A 19,383-nucleotide genomic window follows, 5' to 3' on the forward strand; every position below is an offset into this window, starting at 1 on the left:
TTAGCATAAGCGAAAACGCGGGAATCGATAAAAAAAACTGGATATAATTTCAATATTGTATAAATTAATTTCATTGCTATTTCATACAAGATTATTTAACATAGTAAATGGAAGGGAAATAATATTTCGTATAAACCAATAGAAAAACTTTTAGATTTAGATTAGAACGACTACATATGCACCTATTATTGTAACATAAATATACTACCTTTGTGAAACCATTTCATACTACACGATTTCATGTCCCCCGTGTTGAAGTGTTTACCTTCTATAACGCGCGAATTTCTCATGTTACGTTTTATAATTATAAAACATTCATCGCTCGTGCAACCGATAGCTGTTAAGTTCTTGAGTGACGACCAAGATCAGGTAGACGCACCGTGGGTAGGCCCCCCCACTAGGTAGACTGACGACATAATTAAAGTCGGGATGCGGAAACCGCAGGACCGGTCATCGTGGAGGTCATTGGGGGAGGTTTATACCTTGCAGTGGGCGCCTGCTCATTGGTGAAAAAGAAGAATGTTTTCTAAAATTTATGTATTTAACTGTTTTAACAGTTATATATGTATACATGTTTCTTAAATGGTTTCCTTTTTTTAATATAACACATGTTTCGCAAATATCATAGTTTTGCCTTAATATTCGGTTAGAAACTCTTTTAACAACATAAACTAAATATTAATCCTGTGCGCGTATGCGTGTTAAACGGGAGTGTTTGGAAGTACCGACGTGATCGGTAGTTGTAATTGTACTAAAAGGTTTTATAACGTAATTAACACAAGTAAATAAAGTATCAAATGTATGTAATATTAAAAAGAAAACAAATAAACAAGGAAAAATATTTTAATTATATATAGTCAAAATTTAATGTACGCATTACATGTTTGTTTATAATAATTGTTATAGGTAATGTATTATTTTTTCCCACATGTTGAAGTTTGTAATCTGCATAAAGATTTAATTATGAAAGTAGCCGAAGTTCGTCAAACATTTCAAATCAATTTTTTTAATAAGACCTTAATAAAGTAGTAAAAGGCAAAAAAAATTATAGCGATAAATTGAATAAGTTTAGGAACTTAAATATAGAATTAAGGAAGTAAAGTATTGTGCAATGTGGCTTTCTATCTGGAAATGGGATTCAGTATCTTGAATAGAAAAATAATAGTGCGTTAGTGTGAATAAAATAGATGCTTAGATTTGACAAGCTAGAATAAAAATCATAAAAGATCAAGGAAAGGTTGCGGAAATAGAAATGAGAAAAAAAGATTAAGTTCAAAAAATGTAAAATAAAGAGCTTGCTGAAAATATGATTTTACTGAGGTTAAAAGACTGCCATTAGGAGGTAGAAGTACGAATGGGTTTTTTTTTTAAAAAAGGTAGTAATAACGTAGTAGTTCATATATAAATAAATAGTTCGTCTAAGTTGTTTGTGAGTTTTTAATGGTTCCAATAACACGTTTCCTGGACATTTTTCTTGGATAGACAATAGTTATTAGACCATGTTAATACTGCATTAATATTTGCAAGTAATAGTTTAGTAGAAACCACCAGTACATCCTAAATTACTACAGAGATAAATTACATCAGCGAACCGCAGATCGTAAACGTTCCACTTCATTGCTGAATAATCAATACAGTTTAAATATAGAGTCAATACTGTCGAAATTTTAAAGCACTTGAAGTCATAAAGCGTTCGCGGAAAGCATGCGGGCTGCCCGTTGTTCCGTTGTATAGTTTTAGCATTTAACGGCCTGTAGCGCTTGGGCCGCGACTTGAAATAAAATAGTGTACCAATCAATGTATAATTTAGTGAAACTTTCAAATTGTATTGTTGATATGTATCAATTTTAGCTGTATTTACCCATAAGAAAAAATTTAAATAATGAGAAAACGTCGTGATTTGCAGCTGGGATAAGAAAGATCTGTATCAAATAGCGGCAACCTGTCTGCGCTTAGTAAAAGCAAAAAAAAAAATATAAAAAAACACCAGCGATTAGAATTAATAAAAAACGCATCACGTTAGGTTAGCTATTCGCTAACAATTAATTCGCTATTCAATTTTTCTGAAACCTTGACTTAAGTCGGTGACGATATAATAATAATACACTTAGATACTGAAATTTTTAATAATATTTACTATTATATAACATAAATGTTAAAACCACGTGCATGTTAATTTTTCGTTTTCCAAAAAAGATAAACATATATTATTAAAAGTTAATATTACAATCCCTTATGTTTGAATTAATCTTGTAGGCATGTAAATCTACATTGATGTTTATATCATCATCAGCATCATTATCTATGGTCTCCTCCGTAGATTTCCATACTGGTAAGCATCCATCATGTGTTCATCTTGTGGATGACATCCTAGGCTGCGCTTGTCATTCCATGGTCACATTGAATCTTTAGACCCCAGCCGTCATTTGTTCTAAGAGCTACGTGACCTGTCAACTGTCACTTTGTCTTGTAAATCCTTCGGGCTATGTCGGTTTTAATGTTTAACATTAATAAACTAATAAATAATTGACTTTTATCTGGTTATATACAAAGTGTAAATTTTTGTAACGTGACGCCAATTGCATAGAATATGTATGGGATACATTGCGTATTTATTGGAACCGTATATTGCATATATCAAATTAAATCACAATAAATATTAAACAGTGACGCTTTCCATATATGAAATATTCAATTCTGTATCCATTCGTATTCGCACATGGCTTTATCTTGCTTTATCTGTTCCAGCTTCACGCATGTTACATTTCGCGTCGGGGTATAATTTGCGAACTGGTTTTCATTGTTAAACGATATACAGGATCGCCGCCTTGAAAACTATCAACCATAAAGGTTATGTTTACTCAGATGTGTCCTATACTCTTGCATCGGCATATACAGGGTGATTGTTGGTTGGTTGGTTGTTGTATAAATTTTGACGGGGCTCATTTGTAAGCAAAAAGCCTTAAAGCTTTTTCACACCTATTTCTGATCATCTTGTATAAAGTGGTCACTGTGAAATATGTGACATTATTGTTTCAATTAGAATGCGACAGGACAATAACTACTGGCAGAGTACAAAGTCCAGACAATAATTAATTTTAATACGTGGTAATGCAAATTTTGAAAATGCATTTTTTTATTTTAATTGAATATTTCTTAAACAAGTGATTTTTGTGATATAATTGTGCTATACATAAGTTGCAGTGAAAGACCATTTTTTATTGTTATAAGTCGTCATCCGTAAGACATTGGTCGTAGATTTTCTTCCATAAACACTGAGGAATATTAGACAACGTATTCCGCTGCTTACGTATCGCTGCCCAACCGAAATGGATTCGACGATTTCATTACTTACATCGGTTATAAATGTGAATGCCTTAAAGTCTGGACACTTGTATAAAATGTCTACATATCTGCATTGCGGATCTCGTATGTTATGATTTTTTTTTAAACTAGGCTTCCAGGTTCACACTCGATGCTCTATCGCGCCGCCGAGCACGTGGCTCGGTTGCGCGTAAAATTACATTTATCACCGGCATTCGCCCCCAACGCTATTTGGTCCTAAATGATTCAGTTACAATTTCATTGCGTTATATTCCTGTTCGTGAATTTTGTATGGTAATTTTGTTAGCGTGTACGAACACACACTTAAAATTGTACGCAACGTAAAATATATTTTTGCGTAAAATGTCCTATAAAAAAATAATCTTTAAGATTGCGTTACGTAAAATTGATTAGATAGGTAATGGAGTATATTGGTTGTCCCATATATCAACGTCAATTTTAAATCTTGGGTAAAAAATTTTTTTTTCGTCATTGATGGGTAGTCTATTGAAGTAAAATTTTAAATACATGTTTCAACAAAAATATACTACATTCTATCAATGTCGTTTACAGAAAGTTAACTGTAGGATGAGAGTGTAACAAAATTTTAAAATTTAAAATTTATTGTCATAAGCAGATTTCAGCTTGACGTTGATTTATGGGGGTGAGAGGTGGTCTCTGAAAAATAACCATGTCGAGTATTTGTGCTTTTCTTAAATGTATCACCAATCCTGTAGTGAAACTAGCTATGATGTTCTTCCTACTAAAACTCAATACTTGCTATCTAATGTTATATAAACGCTTGGTTATATAAGTTTTTTAAAAGCAGCACGTCAATGTCCATTGGATAATTGTCTTGTTATAGATATCTGTTAAATATATAAAAATAAATGCGATTTACACGAGAAACCTATTAAAAATTAGTAATTATTGGTTACCTGCATCGGCAAATACCTGCTAATTATTAAATGAAGAATGTATAGAAAGTTTCGCGTGATAAAAGATACCTTTTATATACTGTTTGCCATAACGTAGAAGACTAAACCTCTTTACAGTAAGTAGACTTGACGGCTATCTCGGGTACTTCGGCTCGAGCTGTTACACAGATATTTCATTGTTGGGAGGCCGCCAAGCTCTTAGATCTTGAAGTGATTGGTTGCAAGGACCCATATCCCTTTTTTAAATGGTTAGAAATAAAATCGAATCGAAGTCGAAAAAAAATCCTAGTCAAAATATTTCATTTAAGTTTTTAAAGTTTACTCCATGGACCAAGGCCAGAATCTTAAGGCCTTAAAGGCCATCTTTTCTGAGCTCTATGTGGCCTGTTCACTGCCGCTCCAACTTTCCAATGCCCTAAACTATGTCGTAACATTCGTTTGTCTCCGAATCTCCCTATTTCTGATTGGATCTCCCTGAAAAATTCTGAACGTAATCTTTTCAATGACGGTGAGCGACTTTAAGCTTGCCAATGAGGCCCGAAGTATATACAGGTGATCGATTATAGGTATAAAAGTTTTAAGGAGGTGAATGTACTCATTTGTAAGAAAAAAAAACTTTAAAGCTTTTTCAAACAACCTGTATAATGTGATCGTTCTGAAATATATCACACTAATGTGTTTTCTTTCGAAATACGACTTGCCAATAATTTCTGGCAACGCAGTCTATAGGGACAGATAGTAAACAATAATTAATTTTAATATGCAGTAGCCTGAAGTTTAAAACTGATCTTCTTACTATATAATTATTTTGTTATTTATTATTTCTGTAACCATTAAGTTTTGGATAGGCCGTACTATACTTATAGAGACGAAGTATGTGTACTCTGGCAGTATATATTGTTAAAGATAATTAAGTAGGCGTAGAATGTAGGTAAAGGCTACTAGTTATAATTTTACAAAAAAAGTTGCAACGGCTTCTCGCACGTCTTCGCAAAGGTCTGATACATTTTTTCTAGTATTACAGCTATGTGTCATACTTGTTAGTGTTCCGGCGTGCGGCAATAAACGAGAACTGACTGCAGCTGTGTTGGCTAACGAGAGGGAGATTGTTTGAACGACCAATTTGTTGAAGGAACCGGTTTTACGACTCATCTTCAAATAGTTGCTTTCATAACAGACGAGGCGTTTTCTTTTAAGAAACATGCTGACTTGATTCCTAGGGTTGATAAACATACAAACTTTACTCGTAAAATAGTGATAATGATGCATTGAAATAGTAGCGTGCGGGACATATTGCTCGTGCAACCGACGACTGTTATAGTCGAAAGGTTTTTGGGTGGCCACCACAACCCAATAGATGCGGCGTGAGTAGGTCCCCTGCTAAGTGGAATGATGACATAGTCAAGTTTGCGTAAAGCCGCTGAATATGGACAGCGCACAACTGGTCACCGTAGTGATATTTGGGGGAGGCTTTCCAGTGAACGTCAATCGGCTGACAAGACGATGATGCATAGCATTGAACTACCACATGGAATTGTTTCAAAATTGTTTAAAACTCTTTGATAAGCTTTAGCATAATGAATATTCCGTAGTTTTAAATTTAAAATATTCTTCACTTTTAAAGCTAAATAATTTCGTAAAATGTATTATCTATTTGATATATACAGGTTGAACAGACAGCGCAGATAATACTTGTTTTGAAATTAATTAGGTTGTAGATAAAACAGAATGCTGGTATTAGTTTCATGTTTTTTTTTGACGTAAAAGTCTAGCATGCGTTGAAAACGTTATTTTACTTTTACACAATTCACGATTCACAAATCTCGGTAACTGACATCTCTTGATTTTTACCGATTATTTATCTATATCGATAAACATTTAAAAAATCATATAAGAATGAAAATGACTATTTTAAGTTATAATACAGTTTGAAAATGAAGTACACTAATATACTAACACATGTATAATTATAAATAGATGACAGCACTTACTAGTTATGTACACAACGTATATAAATAAGAAAAGCAAGTGTAAATATAAAATAATGAATATTAGAAGTGATAAAGTTATAAATTAACATGAAGTATTTAACAAGCACGTTTGTGGAGATGATAACAAATGAAAACCCGTTGACTTTGTCGTGGGCTTCTCAGATCAGGGCTCTTTTTATCTGACTTGCACTGCTGCTAAACAGGCATTTAGCGGGTTCGATGGGACAACGTACTAAAGGCGCTTAGCCTAAAACCTCTTTTAAGGTAGTGATGCTCGAAGGCTCCCTGGGAAGCTTTGGCTCGGGCGGTATATACTATAATTTTATCGGATTGGGAGACCACAGAGCTCTTAGGTCGTTCTGGCAGGACGCCTCATAGATTCAAGGGCTTCCACGAAGGTACCATGACATCGATGCATGAGCCGATCTCGACTCCGATGAAGACAGTTGGTTTTAGAACGGCTGTGAAATTTTTTTTATGATGTCTGTTTTAACGTTGTCGCAACATCCGAGAACTCAAGCTAAAGCGCATATGTTTGGATAAAGACGGTGCGACGTCTGAATATGCCGGGTGTGATTGTTTTGTAGGTAGAAGCACCTACAATTAGCGAGGACGTGTTTTGATCTGAGACTTTAAGTAATGGATCGATGCTCGTTTTAAGAACTGGGCGAGTCAGGGTGCCTTTAGAGGAAGTTTGAGGTGAACTGAAACTAGGCATCATTTCAGCCATAGGACGTCCAATGAGGGACCTAGGCCTCCCCCATAAATTAGTAATACGATTTTGAACGATCTTAATAAGCTTGTCTGTCCATTTTGTGGACGGATGTTCTGTGCCGCGGTTGTCGGTTCGTGGTCTTCACTCCAGAACGATAAGTCTCCAGCGGCCATCTATTCTTCATAATAGAAGTCCATCAGGTCACATAGTGTGAGCACTATGTGACCTGATGTATACAAGTGATTACTGTAATTGTTTCAAAGTAAATAAAAGTATGAATAAATGAATAGATACGCTATAAATATAATTTCCTTTGGTCTAAAAGTCGGCTGTAATAAAAAAGACAGCGTTGGTCACACGAGTGTGCAGTGTGTTGCCATATGTTGCCCAGCCTTTACGAGAATGCAGTCCGAGCGTGTGTTTATTTTAAACTGAAATTTATATTCCATGCAGATAAAGCACCTGCTTGCTCCGAGGTAGCCGGAAGGTTCTTTGTTCGCTTGTTTTTATTTTCAAGACCATTGTTTTATGATAATCATTCTATTTTTAAATATAGTCAATACGTATGTGTAACTTCATATTTTTGCTTATTTATTTTCTACAATTATAACAATGATATTGTTTAAACAAACCTCAAAAAGAGGTTTTATTTGAATAATTTCATATCTATAAGTGTACTTTAGTTCTGTTGTTTCACTGTTAATAGTGCATATTTACATAAAGTTATTTACATATAATAATAAATATTTACTTGTGTTCAAACATGTGTAACTGATATTATTATATATTTGTTCTTAACATTTTATCTTCCTATTGTCTGTAGTGCACGCGAAAGTGCTGAGCACCGCCTTTAGTATATGTGGGCGGTGAGGCAAGTAGGTTGCAATTAAGAAGTCATACACAAGATATAAAAGAACAGACGGCTTGACGTATTTCTTCCTTGTTTCGCTGGTTTGACTGCCGCTTACTACCTCAGGAGGCGACAAGCAGTAATATGAATAAATAGTATATATGAATATGTTAACAAAAACGTTACTAAATATGATCTGGGTTTAATATGATTATTTTACCGCCGGGAACTATGAAATTTAAACGCGAAAGTCTCGTCTTGATTGATAGCATTTTGTGATGTTCCCTCTTAAATTGTTATCCTTTCTCTCTCTCTCTTTCTCTCTAAACATACATATATTAAATTTTCATTTATAAAATGATCTATCACGGTATAACTGGAACCATAAGGCTTATAGACTAGAAATGTAGAAGGAGGCATAGGCGATGATGGAGCGTTTATAAAATTGCATTTTTTCACAGCTCTGATAAGTATATATTTTTTATTACCAAGAATATTTATTATCAAAATAGTCTTACAAAAGGCATTGCGGGCCACGCGAAAGGGCGTTGAACGGATAATTTTAAATATAAATATATTTTGTATGTAGGAATAATATTTACACTTAAAAACATTGATCTGTTTAAATATCTTATTATTGAGTATTGTAAATAGATTTAATCCACTTTACGGGTGCGCCTATCGTGTTCAGACGCTATTGTTGGTTTCGAATTAATTGAAATGCTAATTATAAAACAGCTGCTATTTATATCGTTGATATTCGCCATCACCTGTTATAAACTTTGTTTTTTTTTTTTTGTTAAAGACCGTTAAACCTTCCTTTCACTATTGACTAATATTAGGCACTCGTGTCTAACGATGACATCAGTGTGAAGTGATGTCATGACCGTTTTTTTATGCGGCAACAAGTTATGTCACTTTAACTATATGGACTTTTTTTTTTATATGCAACTTTTGACAAGTCGCTGATGTTCTTAAAATATTATCTGTTTACATTGTTAGATGAAGTCAAGTCAACGTTTTAGTTCATCACTATTGAAAGCAGATTGATTTGCGTTGATCTGCGCTTACGAGAAAAAACCTCAATTTTTTTTGTCACGCTAACAATCTTTACTCCTTTTCGAGCGACTCGTGGACTGACAGAAATGTCAATAATGTTACGAAATTCCGCGATGTATTCGGGACATTGCTGCATAGAGAAACTATTATTGAATTTGGTTTCAGAACTAGGTTACATTACTCAGTGCTTAAAAATCAAACTTTTTTTAGTTATTCTAGTCATATTATATATATATAAATATAATATAAGTGTCACAGCTTATTTTAATTACTTGTTTATTTATCTTAATTGCTTTGCTTAATGCCTACTTACAGTATAATATTACGAGTTTGATTATTTTTTAATAAATGTCTTTAATACTATACTAATTTAAATATGACGAGTGACTAAGCTAAGACTAAGCTGAGGTTTCCATAGTAGTATATCGCGTCAAGCCTTTGAGGTTCACTATTTTATAAGAGGTTTTATCAAGGCTTCCTCTGTGCCCTGCTACTTCGAACCAGCGGAATCTGCAAATATCATTTGGGGAGTAAGTAGAAAGTCAAGAATCATGAATCAAGCAATATAGGCTTAGTAAATAATAAAAAATAGTATAATAGATATAATTGTATAAAAATAAAACTAGAAATAAAAATAACAAGAAATAGTAAAATGTGAATAAAATCGAAAAATTAAGTCAAAACTGTGATAATGTTGCACGGTGTTTTAAGAACGAAGGTGAGGGTAGGAAGACGATGTACGAGAGACGATATGAATGTGAAGAAAGAAAGAGATTGTGAAGGACATAAGGAGATGGTGATACAAGAGATAGTGTAGAATGAACAAATAAAATCGGTAAAATAAAAAAATAAAATGAAAAAATACTTTAAGAGAGTTGTGACGTCTATGCCCCACACGTAGCAGGAGAAACGAGAAGTACCCAAAAAGGAGGGTCATTATAGAAAAAGAAATAAATACCATTGCAGGAGTGAAAGTTCGGTTTAAAAAAAAGCTTTCGTGTTCATTATATTACTTAAAGGCGAAAATAGCTTGGTTGTGTTAGAAGCGCCTACAATTGATTTAGTTAACAGCGCGGTATCAAATTACAGTGGGTTATATGCAGATTGCGGCCGAGACCCAGATTTGCAGACCGACGCATATTTTTAATTCAATATTACCAACATCCTGTCGGAAAGGCTTTTAAACATAAACAATTGATATACTTCATTGTTCATAACTAAACAACAAGGCGTGAATAGCGATTATTTTTTTAATTTATTTATTGCAAAGAGGGTGAGTTAAATTGCTCCAAATTCTTTGCGCTACCTTCATAATCGATTATGTATTATTATTTAAAATAAAATCATCAGTGTGTGTAAAGAAATATTGACTGAAGTTTTACTACAATTATCGGATAAAGATAAGCTTGTCATATTCTAAGCTTCATAAAAAGAGTACTTCTCTTCTTTGGCCTTTCCTCTTTGCCGTTTCTTTCCTTTTTTTTTTACTTTTTTGGCCAATTATTTACGGTAATGCAATACACTTCCATGTAATAATTTCGAATTATCATAAGATTAATTTAAAAAGTTTCTACAAAATAGGAAACTTATTAAAGGATTTTGAAAGGAGCATGAAATTGAAATGTAAATCAAAGAACATAATAAAATAACAATAAATTAAAAAAAAACATCACAAAAAATATACTTTTCTTTTCATTTTTTGATAATTTTTTGAAATTACCCTGTCAATCACCTAAAAATATTCTGGGGTTGTTTTGCGTCGATCATTAAAGTTGTGTAGTTGTTAAAAATATGTGTTATGTAAACATACGTAGACGTTTTATTTATGTTCACGGTTGTACTATTCCGCCCTCAATATCGAACACATTGGCGACGATTCTGACCATAAACATTTTATGACCGAATAAAAACGTTCGCGATGTGGGATTTGTTTCTTACAATGTACAATCGCGTAGAGCGATATAAGAGAGATACAATAAGGTGTGCGATTTATATGTGTTCTCTCACGAGTCTAACATTTTCTATATTTCTTTTTAAGACGAACTCGAAAAGCAAATTGTAAATTTAAAAACGATATAGTCGTAACAACTAATAACTTGGTTTAGAAAGAAAATATTTCGCGCTGCATTCCGATCTATCCTTCACTAATGTTTTTTTGTAAAAATAATTACTTGTAAGACAAATAGAGTCTACATGAGCTTTCACGTTACGTTGTGTCTGCATGTATGTATGTATGTATATATATATATATATATATATATATGTGTGTGTGTGTGTGTGTGTATGTATGTATATGCATTTTTGGGGGGGATTGCGGGCCGTTGCTCATACTATTTCTTATGAAGTTAGATTAGTATCATATTAGCAAGAAGAGACCTAAGATGGTTCATACTAGCCTAGAAGAAACCTATTCATTTTTGACTTGAAGACTCCTAAGTTATAACTGTCAGGACTAGAAAGGGAGAGTTGGCGCTTTAATCGCCAGTGCATTTCAATTTATACAAAGTTGTGTCAAAGTTTTACGGAGATTCTCTGAAACTGTGTTGTGTTGAAAATTTGATGTAATTACCGCCCCTTCTAACCGGTTCTATTTCAAATTACTGGGGAACGCTTGCGTTTAGCAGTGGTGATGACGATATCAGCAACGCTGACATTGACAAACCGAGTATTGACGGCGAAAACTTTAAAAATTAAATCTAAAGAGTCTTTCTCCCATTTAATAGTAAATAAAATACAATAAACAAGCTGAAAAACCAATTAGAAATGTTAAAATAAATTAATGATAATATTGAATAATTAAAAATATTGAATCGTGATTAATGGTCCGCTTTATATTTAAAAATGAAGTTTCCGTTGCAATAAACTTTGTCTTTATGCGTCATCGGTACGTCAATTTGTTATCTTCGTTCCGTTTGATTTCGCTTCTTTGAATCCCTTAGTTGGTGTCCATTTTCGTTTTGCTTTGTTTTTTACTGCCTACATCGAAAAAAAATTATGGACATAAATACATCTCGTCCCAAACTGCTCATTGTGTATGCATTGTTTATAGTCTCGGTTGAATATTTTACATATATCAAACTGTTTTATTACTTTTTGTTTTTAGACTGAACGAATTTTTTTATAATACATTCTGCACATGATATCGTCTTTGGGTACTTGGTACAGTTGTATTATTATTTGAAACTTTAGTAATTTATTCAAAATGGTATGAATCATAATTTATAAATATATAATATATATATATATATATATATATATATATATATATATATATATATATATATATATATATATATATATATATATTTATATGGTAGTTAATATGTACACTATCAAAATTTATTATTTAAAAAAAATTGTTACATTTGTCGTAGCCAGTAAAAAAATGCACCATATGTTTGAAGACATGGTATTTCTTAACCATTTATTTATCATTATTAACCCTTAATTAGGCGCATGGGGTCAGGGCCACTTGAAATTCAAAAAATTATGGCTTACAGTCTTCAGAGCGTACTAACGCTCTTTCTAGCTTCCTCACTCCACCCGGGGTACGCGAATTAGTCACATCCAGAACATTAACGCATATGCATGCATCGCTGTCCTTTAGAGAGCTGACCCCATGCGCCCAGTTACGTTACATTTTTTGGCGAAGGTAAGTTTTTACTTTTGTGATTTTTTTTGTGTTTATATTAGTATATTGTTTACTATTTATCTTTGTATGTGTGTATTTTGATACGGTATGATTTCTTTATGTATTTTTGAGTTTTTTCTATGCTTTTTCTTTTTTTTTTGAATTGAAATGCCTAACTACAAACTAGTATTGCAATGGCTGGATGAAGTGCTTGATGAAGAGCAAGATGTTGCTGCCTCGGATTCGCAAGACGAAACTTTAAACGATGCTGTTATTGATAGTGCTCATAATTCAGAAAGCGAAATTGAGGAGTCTGAACATATCCAAGACATCGGAAGACGGAAGATAATTATTTTTTATCTCGACATACTCAGAGAAATGGCCCGAAAGTGAAATGGTGTAAAGTACCACCATCGAACGCAGTAAGGACCCGAGCACAAAATATTATTTTATATTTACCTGGAGTATAAACATATCTGGCATTTGTCATACACAAAGCTAATATTGAGAAGACTTTGACATATTCAAGACGGATTTTCTTGAAGAAAATACCTGCGGCACTTGTGGAAGATCACCAAAAACGTCGCATACAACTACGTGCTGTACCAGCGACAACAAAAAACGGCTCTATGAAGTTTATAATGTGAACAAGGCGGTTTATCAATCGACAGCTATGCGCGGGCGCTGTTCATCATGTCCTAGAAAGGACGCCAAAAAAGTGCCAACAAAATGTTTCAAGTGTCGTAAATTTATTTGTCAGCAACACTCAAGGATTTACTGCGTCGGATGCAGAACAGAAGATTCCGCTGATGAGACTGAATAAACTTTATTTCTTAAGATGATCTCGGCTATGCCAAAAAAATTAGTTTAAAGAGAGGTTTACTGTTTTAGTTTTTTTTTTAATATTTTTAATATCATGGTAAGTATTTGTTTCTTAAAGTTAAGTATATTAAAGAACTTTATTAATTACTATAGAAATCCATTAAATTTTATTCCTTTTTGATACTCCTTTCCCAATGTTTTTTTGGGGTCATTTAAGACCCCATGCGCCTAATTGAGTGATTTTCTTAATGCGCCTAATTAAGGGTTAAGAGAGTTCAGGGGTCCAATACTCTAAGTTTATTCTTTATTCTTATAATGTGGGCTTATTAATAACCGATTGGTCCTTCACATCCTTTATGTTATGTAATGGTTATTTTTTCTAAGAGAGGCGGTTTCTTTAATGGCAAAAAAGGTTATTAAGATGACGTATGAAATACGGCTTAACGATACTCGAGGTATGCTTATTATAGCGCATTTTATTAAGTAAGCAAGACTAAATTATTTTAGTCTCAACGAACTAACTCAACTTATTAGACCTAACTCTCAAAAGGCATGTGAATTTTCTAAATTACATTTCAATTCAATTCTAAGTGAACTTATAATAATTATTATATAATATAATTGATTATGGTCTAATACGAATGTAATCATTATCATCATAGACATTAAATTTCCACTGCTGGACATTGGCCTCTCACTTAGATTTCCTAAAGACCTGGTTGGAAAGAATATGGTTGTTAGGCCGGGAATAAAAATTAAATTTAATAATAAATAGGAAAGAAAAGAATGGTATAATTACTGTAGACTAATTAGTAATAAAGGGTCATGAAGTCAAATGTACAAAAGTAATAGTGCGCTTTCAATGCAAAAGTTTAAAATGGGTCATTTGACCCATTATAGTATATTTAGTGTTAATTTAAAAGGCACGTCATCAACGTACTTATATTATTGAAATGCCTTTATAAATAATAATCAACAATGAAAGGGCTTAATATTTACTATAGGCTGAATTTAATGTGTTAATATATTATTAGGAAAAATAATGTAACAACTTCTTAAATGTTATTATCCTTTACGAGATTTTTGTGTTATGTTCGGAATAGAATAAAAACGCCTTGCATCACACAAGCTTAGCTACCGTAAAAAAAAAGGTCTAGGCTATGCGTCTAAATGTAAAAAGAAAAAGGGAAGAATGATAGACGAACAGAGCAAAAGGGTAAGAAAGAAGAAATGTGGTATAAAAGAATGGAATGAAAGATCATGTGAAGAACGGAAGCAGAGAACGGAAATAATAAAAAAAAACTAAGTGAAAAAAATAAATTGGCCAAAAAAGACCCTGTCCCACCACAAGATATGGGGCACGAGAGGCCCCCAATAGCGTGGGTGTTTAAAAAAAAAAGGCTATGCGTCTCTAGCTCTCTGCCAGCCACACAACCTGGCGACGCTGTAAATGCCAACGAGAAAATTGCGTTTGTCAAAGAAAAAAAAACTACAGTATAAATTGTAAAAAGCTATCTACTTATATGTTTACTAATGTAGATAACTTATTAAATTCCTTCGTAACGTTTCAGTAACTTTGTCATTAGGTAGCTAAATAAACAAGTTTGACCTACTGAATACAGTAGGTCAAATAGAAGGCTGTATTCGTAATACGATAAAGTTTTTACTGGTGCATTGCTGTTGTGTTTTTATTACGAATTTCGCTAACAAAAATTAATATATAGTTTGTGAAGTTATTATTTGTAACGCTTTTATATCTAAAAGCAAAATGGCGGGTGATAGTGACTGCAAAGAATAGATCGGCTGTAGAAACTTGATTTATAATAATCATTTCAACTACGGCTGACGTCCAATGCTTGACGTAAGCTTCACCTATAGAATCCTAACAGAACTATTTTGTCAAGCTAATTTAAATATGGAACTGCAATAATATGCATACTCATATCTTTATCAAAGTTTTCCTTTGCAACCCACACGACCTTTCCGGTTTTTGTGACAAAGTTGCTGAAGTAACTTCTGTACATCTGAAGGCATCGACTCGAGGTTTTCGAGGGAGTTCTAGTTCTTTGCTACCTTCAAGAGAAGTTTAGGGTAAGCAACATCTGTCCCTCGTCCCAACGAATCCGAGTAGAAACTATATGTCACTTAGATAACTGTGGACGGCAGTCAATAACAATCTAATAGTATTAATTGAAGTACTTAAATTGTCAAAATTTACTGTGCTTTGACCTTTTATTAACTTGGTTCGAGTGATGGGTAATTCTGAAAATAAAATAATAGTTCTAAAACATGTTTAATGTTTAGGATGCTGCTAAAGTTAAATTCTTAGAATACTTTTTTACAAAAATAGCAGTTAAGAGGCGATAAAATCTTGAACACCCGTTACAACCCGTATACAAATATTGACGCAATGATAAAAACTAAGATATGATCGTTACTTAAACGAAGTCAATATTTGCTACATACATGGAGACGCATGCTCAAGATTTATGTAGTACGTTTTCCTGTAATTTTGCATCTCATTCCAAAGACTTCATTATAAAATAAAAAAACGAAAAAAATTGAAACGTTTTTATTTTTTGGATTTTTATGCAGTTGTTTTATGGAGACTATCAAAATAGCCAGATCACACTCGGTTCGCGCCTGTTAAGTCGTCGTCTTACTTCGTACTGTCGACACAGCTGCGTAAAATCACTTTTTGAAATAATAGTAGTTTTAAATAGAATAAACGCATTTCGGGTGTCTTCTTTACGGAGCCCTAGTGCTCAGACACTCTATGAAAAGTCCGTACCTTACTGACCTAAGAGCTAGGCGGCTTTCCTATTTGGGTAAATATATTAGAGGGACCGAAAGGTAATGTTGTTGTAAGGTAATGTGTTGTTAAAATTGTTTCTTAAATTAAATTCACGCTACATTTTTAACAAGTTTTTATTTCTAATCAACAATATATTCACCTTCGTTTTTGACGACTATCTTTTGCCATTTAGTATACAAATTATCAATGCCAGAGCGGTAAAAATCAATCGGTTTTTCTGTAAAATATGTCGACAGAATCTACATTACCTACCTCCTTCGTAATTATATTAGATGCCCGAGATGGAGATTTTGTGTGAGCCTACCAGCTTAGTTACTGTAGAGATAGATAAATAGGTTTGTTGGTATCTTTGGTGCTCTGTTATTCTGGTGAAGCTACAAATGCCTTAATAAAAATCTAAATATTCATTGTCATCATCCTTTCTGTTGCAGAAAGTTCGCTGTTGGACTATGGCCATTCCTATAGATTTCCAATGGCACCGGTTGAAAACGGCCCGCATCCAGCGTTTTCTGGAAATCCCCGTAGCCCTTTCCATAGCTATTTAGCTTAAAAAATACTATTAGAAGAAAGAAGTTTTAGGTCGCTGGAAGATGTTGGAAGCAGTCTGCTTCCAACATGTCCTATTAGAAATCCATGGGGGAACATATGTCCAACGTCTGAAATGATAATGACAATGAAAATAAACTTAACCTTTTTTAAGAACTTTTGAACTAAAAAAGTAATTCTTGTTATACTTTATAAAAATAATACAATAATTTTGCAAAAAGCATTCTTTGGAATTTCTATTGAAGGAGCGGCATATAATACGTCGACATTACGTTCCTCTGTTCGACATCTCTTTACAGTGTCAAGAACAATGACATATTTGAGTTTCAAACTGCACTAACAGCGAAGTACTCGGCCTAACAAGAACGCTTTGTGCTTCTTCATGTCACTTGCTACAGCCGCGTGTATGTTATAAGGTTTCTAGGTTACTATATTTTGGATAAAATGTTTAAATACTTAACACGAAAAGTTAAAATTGCGTTTTTATATAATGCAGTCATGTTTCTATGGCTATTTATTAATATAGACAGCTCTATGAAGTTCTAGTTCTCTAGTTTTGGTGGTGTTTTATTCTTCTGTTTTCACAAACCATGGGTTCAAATCAATCAAAATAAAGGTTGTCAAATATCTCTCTTCCGCCTTTTTGTCTTTTGAATTTCGCGGCTATGTACAAAGCGCTACAGAGCTCGTATCTGGCAATACTATACATAATTTGAAAGGTCTTGACATAACCTACAAAACGACGCTATGCATGATTAGTTTGGATATTGCGTTCAACAGTTATAGACGTGTAAACATGGAGTTCACTAACGCCGAAATTCGCGCTATTTTAAAGTTTTCCTTCGTTAAAGGCAAATCCGCTAGAGAAACGTTCCGTGAGATTAATGGTGTTTTGGGGGATGGTACTCTATCACTTCGAACCGCGGAGGAATGGTTTCGACGATTCAGAGCCGGCGAAAACGACACCATGGATAAGCCAGCCGGCGGAAGACCTGTGACGACAAATACCGATCAAATCATGGACTACATCGAATTAGACCGGCATGTGGCATCTCGTGACATCGCCCAGGAGATGGGAGTTAGTCACCAAACCATTTTAAACCATCTGCAGAAGGCTGGATACAAAAAAAGCTTGATGTTTGGGTGCCGCATGATTTGACGCAAAAAAACCCTCTGGACCGAATCAACGCCTGCGATATGCTGCTGAAACGGAACGAACTCGATCCATTCTTGAAGCGGATGGTGACTGGCGACGAAAAACGGATCACATACGACAATATCAAGTGAAAACGGTCGTGGTCGAAGGCCGGTGAATCGTCCCAAACAGTGGCCAAGCCGGGATTGACGGCCAGGAAGGTTTTGCTGTGTGTTTGGTGGGATTGGAAGGGAATCATCCACTATGAGCTGCTCCCATATGGCCAGACGCTTAATTCTACCATCTACTGCGAACAACTGGACCGCTTGAAGCAGGCGATCGATCAGAAGCGTCCAGAATTGGCCAACAGGAAGGGTGCAGTGTTCCACCAGGACAACGCCAGACCACACACTTCGTTGATGACTCGTCAGAAGCTACGGGAGCTCGGATGGGAGGTTTTATCACATCCACCATATAGCCCGGACATAGCGCCAAGTGATTACCACCTGTTCCTGACCATGGCGAACGCACTTGGTGGTGTAAAGTTGAACTCAAAAGAGGTTTGTGAAAAGTGGCTGTCCGAGTTCTTCGCAAATAAGGAGGGGGGCTTCTACGAGGGAGGTATTATGAAGTTGCCGTCTAGATGGAAACAGATTATCGAACAAAACGGCGCATATTTGAACTAAATCCGATCACTGTAACACTTTTTATAAAGCATTGAATAAAGAGCAAAAAAGCGGAAGAGAGATATTTGACAACCTGTTATTATTCCTTTATGTACAGGGTAATTGGTTATGACTGTGTAATAAGCTTTTAAGAGATGAATGTATAGATTATGAGCTGTCAGTTAATGAATGAAACAAAAATGAAACCTTCCTCTCCGTGAATTCAGTTGCGATGAAGCTGCAAAAGCCCCCGGGCTAACAGCATCAACTTCAACCGAAACCAAGTAAGCCAAGCCTGTCCAAAATCAATGGTTTTTATGATTTTATAGCAAAAGCGTTTTTAAAATTACTTCATATTAAAAATGTTTATTGATTACTATCTCTTCCTGCAGACTTTGTACTGCCAGAAGTTATAAGCCTGTCGCATTCCAATAGGCAAAATAAATTAATATAATAGTAACATTAATAGTAGTAGTAATAGTAACAATAATTAGTAACATTTTTATAATATGAATTCAGTGTGATCACTTTTTACAAGGTGATTGGAAGTAGGTGTAAAATCTTTCCTGGTTTCGCTAGCAAACGAGACACCCCTTTAAAGTTATTAAACCTATAACTAATCAACATACGTTACACACCGCTCGCGAGCGCTCGTTTTAAGATTTGGAGCAATTTCTCGATTTATGATATAAGGGTATGATGTGATAATATTACATAGGTTGTAAATGCACTAACGGAAAACTAGTTAATTTTGCATCCAATTTTTGAGAGCGTAATGTAAACAAAAAAATAAAATAAAGTACTTCACGAAACATATATTTTTTTCGTTACGTCAAATTAAAAAACTCGGAATAATTACTTCCATTTAAAATTCTTGATTTTCAAAAATTAG

At 34.1% G+C, this 19,383-nt stretch overlaps 1 protein-coding gene across 1 annotated transcript in view; it reads left to right on the plus strand.

Annotated features, from left to right (window-relative positions):
* The window catches only part of Ent2 (Equilibrative nucleoside transporter 2), a 64,946-nt gene that overhangs the window by 20,012 nt on the left and 25,551 nt on the right, over positions 1-19,383 (plus strand). The window lies entirely within an intron of this gene.

Source organism: Battus philenor, unplaced genomic scaffold, assembly GCF_028537555.1.
Source record: "Battus philenor isolate CCGP_79_NKW_IND1 unplaced genomic scaffold, ilBatPhil1.0.hap1 SCAF_28, whole genome shotgun sequence".
NCBI classification, from domain to species: Eukaryota; Metazoa; Arthropoda; class Insecta; order Lepidoptera; family Papilionidae; genus Battus; species Battus philenor.